Source organism: Branchiostoma belcheri, unplaced genomic scaffold (assembly GCF_001625305.1).
Source record: "Branchiostoma belcheri isolate BF01 breed outbred unplaced genomic scaffold, Haploidv18h27 scaffold52, whole genome shotgun sequence".
Classification (NCBI taxonomy): domain Eukaryota; kingdom Metazoa; phylum Chordata; class Leptocardii; order Amphioxiformes; family Branchiostomatidae; genus Branchiostoma; species Branchiostoma belcheri.
This window is the reverse complement of record NW_017804154.1, coordinates 1,235,401-1,240,105: the sequence shown is the minus strand read 5'-3', so window position 1 is coordinate 1,240,105 and position 4,705 is coordinate 1,235,401. Positions and strand designations below refer to the sequence as shown.

At 37.4% G+C, this 4,705-nt stretch overlaps 1 protein-coding gene and 1 long non-coding RNA gene across 2 annotated transcripts in view; both read right to left on the bottom strand.

The window, feature by feature from the left end:
- LOC109480664 (cytosolic carboxypeptidase 1-like) overlaps window positions 1–4,705 on the bottom strand; it is a 35,115-nt gene that overhangs the window by 16,157 nt on the left and 14,253 nt on the right. The gene's annotated exons all lie outside the window — the stretch shown is intronic.
- LOC109480797 lies at window positions 421–2,451 on the bottom strand. The gene is made up of 3 exons (XR_002140856.1): window positions 2,386–2,451; window positions 860–927; window positions 421–487 (listed from the first exon to the last, which is right to left on the bottom strand). It is a non-coding gene; the product is annotated as an uncharacterized LOC109480797 (long non-coding RNA).

Here is a 4,705-nt window from a genome sequence, read left to right as displayed (position 1 = left end):
TATCTTGAGTAAAATCCTGTACCTTGTAGTTGTACCAAGGAGTAAGGGTCTCCTATCTGCATCAGTTGTATTTGATACAACCATTTCTAGAAACTTACAGGTCAACCACACAGAATGTTTGAGTTAAAATGAAGATTGTTTTAATTGTTAAATTTCTCATTGATTCTGTCTTTATAGTAATGCATTTCGCATTTGCTCTCATAATGCAACAGACATGCATTCATATAGCAAAAAACTGGAAACAGAAAATGAGATGACCTTTTCTAGGACCTTTCTGACCTAAAATCCTGTCAGTGCCCACTGTAGCACATGGAAATAACCATGTGAATATAAGCAAACACACAGACACACTAAAAACAAAACCTCCATAGAATGAGATATAAAGATGTACATCTATTGGGGCATCATCAGTGTGAAACTTACCACTACAGACTAGCTCACTCAGAATGGCGACCACGTTCTGGGAGACACTGGTGTCTGTTGACCTCTGGAATGAGAAACAAGATACTGTCTTCAGAACAACACAGACAGACTTCAACATTCATTCTTTCAGCAGGGGCCTATTGAAATGTCAATGATATGCACATATCTAGAAAGAAAAATAAACATTAGATATCCTCTGTGACACATATGTTGTCTGGCAATCTTTAAGTAAATTCATGGGTTTAGATTGGGAGTGATAACATAGATTCCAAAATGTGATCAAATGTTGAAAATCCCATATACATGTACATATATAGCTATCTTGTCGACTGCAATCACAGCCTAGCAAAAACATAGAGGTTATAACAACTGACATGCACCGATGTGTCAAATTCACTCAGGAGTAGCTGTGAAAATATTAGTATTTTAAACATACCTCTAGTGTTGCCAGTAGCACTTCAAGGCCGTGGGAGCCTCTCTGCATAATGTCCTTGCGCACTTTCTCTGTGAGGGGAATACATAACATGTGAGATATGAACATACTGAGTGCACATCTAATCAATATTCCATGGTGCAATGCAGAAATTTGACTGTAGGGGACAGATAGCTACCAGCCATGTCGCAATGGTGCAAATTCTGTTACTGTCTGGCCACAAATGATGTCAAAATTGATCACATGCAGTTTGTATTTTGGGCTCTGCCAAAATATCACAAGATAAAAGAGGTTGGGATAAGATTAAAAAGTTGGGAAAAAAGACAAGAGAATTCGAAGAAGATTCATAATAATAAAATAAGTCATGTGAAATAAAAAGGTGTTTATCAAAATTCCAAATAAGTGAAAATTTCCAAACAGTCTCGGGCCACGCTCGACTTAAAAATGGAATAGCCCTAAGAATAAGTAGGATGATACATCTTTTGAATCATGAATATTTTACTTGCTGGCAACAATAAAACTCTTGGGAGTTCTAGAATTCGCAATAAAGATCTTCGCAATAATCTATTCACAGAAGCTACTGCTAAAAGGCAGGTACATTTGTAATGCTGTGCTATAAATAAATTTGGGGCACTATCAGGTATATACATGCAGGGACAAACAAGAAGAAGATATGTATAATGCATGTATATTACATTGTAGATAACATTAGCAAAATCTATATAGCTATGAATTTCAATGTACCTTAGAGTAAGACTATAAAACATTTCGTTGTGACAATTCATCTTTCAAATGGCTGTTTCGTATAACAGACTAAAAAGGATAACCCAAAATCTAAGAAAGAGAAGGGTTGTTGTGAATGTCTCTATAGTCTCTCTATATACTTAAGGCCAAATATAGACATAGAGCATCTCTCGAAAAATTAATGGAAATAAAAAAGAAAATCTTGACCCTCTCTTGAACTTTCCCAATTGAACAGTCATATTGAAAAGAGTGAAAGTTTTATAGATTAAAAGTTTGAAAACAAAGAGGTCAACATACTCTTAGGCAGATTAACTCTCCTGATTTATGACTCAAAACAGCTTGAGGGAACCATAAAGATAAACCCACAGGTGTCTTTAGTCACCCAAGGTTTGGCATGTGACGTTAGATAAAGAGTCACTACATTATGTGGCTGACACTGATGGAAGATCTAAGAAGGTACAACAATGTTGTTACATTCATGTATGCATGCTAGAAATGGACTAGGCAGGACTATGGGAAACTCCTTTCTTCTATATCACTCCACAATCTTTTTGCCCACAATTCTCTGTCCCAATCACTACCCTGTGCTGCTTACATGTATGTACGCTATAACCAATACGAATGCCAAAGGCAGAATACATGTAAACAACACATGGTGGATGGATGTTAAACATTTCCCTGTTACACCCTCTAAAAGTAAAAGGAAACAAAAAGGGAATGTTGATTAAGACTTATTGTAAGTCATCCTAAATGATACCACTGCCACAGCTCCCACTGAGACCTACCCATGGAATGTGTAGCATCTGATCCATGCTTGTCTGCACTGATTGTCTGACAGACTAAGTACCCTGGTATTCTGCTGTACATTTGGCATGTAACTGTCTGGTCATATAGACAGGGGGTAACAAGCACAGCAAGCACTCCAGGAATCCCAAGTATGATCTTTTGCTCTTCCATGCACAGTTAAATTTAGAGAGTCCCTAGATTAGATGGTTTTTACTTTAAATGAGTAAAATTACACTTCACGCCAAGGAGATAATTTCTTAGATGCACAGAAACATTTTCGGTGTTGAGTATAAAAAGGATACATGCTACTAGAAAACCTTAGTTTTAAAAAGAACTGTGCACCGGTCCTACATTCAAGTCAAGGCTGAGAAAAAAGGAACAAAAACATCTTGTTCAATATACAATTATGGTCCAAAGCCACTCCAGGAGACACTTTTCCTTTTCAGACTCATTCATATTTTTGTGGCACTTCAGACACTGAGACACTCCTAAAACAGCTGCCTTTCAGACTACATGTACTATGTTTTATTTTTCATACATCATTATCTCTTCTACAGTTTTATCAGAAAAGTGTCTCAAACATGCCAACCTGGAGTTTATACAGTGGCCATTCCAGATGATTTGTACATTTAGTGATACCCATCTTCAACCCTGAATTCCCAACTTGAAGCCTTGATAAGACATAAAACAGCCAGACTTATGGCAGATTACTTTCATGCAACATCAAAAGGATGTCTGATATTTCTATCACCTCCATCTTACAGTATATACATGTATGGTATAATTCTGTGTAAAGAACAATCAAACATATTGTGTCATATATACCACAGCAGTTTCAAAACAAGGTAAAGAGTTAAGAGCATATTAAACCTGAGCTGACAAGTTAAACTATTGACATATTGTGTCTAGGTCAAGAAAGATGCCTACAGAGACAACCCAGCTGGGAAAGGATTCAGAGATCTTGCTTCTCTCAATTCTTGTGCTAGGCCACGGGAAGTAAATTTTATAGATAACATCAACCTGCAATATCAGCATCGATTTTCATCTGATTTAAAAAAAGAAGTAAGAAATTTCATTCCACTGAGCAACAGTGGTCCATATGACAAGAAAATACAGAAAATGGTGTATATGTTGTCTCCTAGACTTGAGTGTAGTTGTTGGCATGAAACTAGTCTGGTAGTTAAAGAAGTGATGTCATTAGTAGTATGTCAGACTTTCAAAAGTGTACTTGCAGTGGTACCCGGTATCACTTCTTGAATGCAGGAATAAAAGACTTATTGGCTGTACCCGGCAGACTATATATCAAGATTTTTTCTTCAATTCTTGCGCAACATTTATGGTATCTATTTTCAAAATTCAGGAAACTTCATTTTTTGTGCATCTTGTTTTTCACCCTCTTGCATTAGATTTGGAGACTGTAGGAGATGTCATCCATAAACCTTTGTCGTCTCCTTATGAGTATGATATATCATGCAGGTGTAGTCCCTGACACTGGGTCATCTGTATCATTTACTGATCCCTTCTTATCACTTCATCCAGCAGATTTTAGTGGGTCCTCAGACCCGTGATTGTATCAAGAATATTTCTCATACTAAGCATTGCAAGACAGAGAGGATGGATCATTGCCTACATGTATGCAGGGAGTGTATGTTGTATCAGCATATGCTAGCTTTTATGTTTCTTGGCTCAGTAGTAATATGAACAGCATCACCAAAGACATATGAATGATTTTGAGGGGTATGGCTTCACCCAAGGAACACATGGTTATATTGGTGTGAAAGGTGTGGATCAAGAAATATTTTAGAGGATTCGCTGAAGTACAGTAATCCCTCAAGCAGCTTCCTTTTGGAGTGATGATTAAGCATGGAAACCCAATTTCATGGATGACAGGTGGGGATTAAGATATGGCAAAAACTAGGTTGCATTGGTGAAGGTTAGTCTAAGACTAACGTCTAAATATGTATGGCCTTCTTCTTCAGTCTGAACATTAGAACTAATGTTGTTGAAATGTGCTCAGGTATCAAATACTTTTCATAATGCCTCTTTTGCACCAGAGGCTGCAAACATTGACTGATTGAGTGACTGATGATGAGTGACCAAGAATTAGATAGATTACTCAAATAGTGGGTTTTGAAACTGGAAAGTAAGGATATGTGGCCTGAAATTTAAAGGACTTCCACCTGTTAATGTGCTTCCCCAGGGTAGATGGGGATAACCTATTGGTGACAGGCAGGGGAAATGGAACAGTGTGGACTTCATTTCTCCCTAGGCTGATACACTGTGCTGACCTGTCCATCTGGGAAAGTCGATTACTTCAGT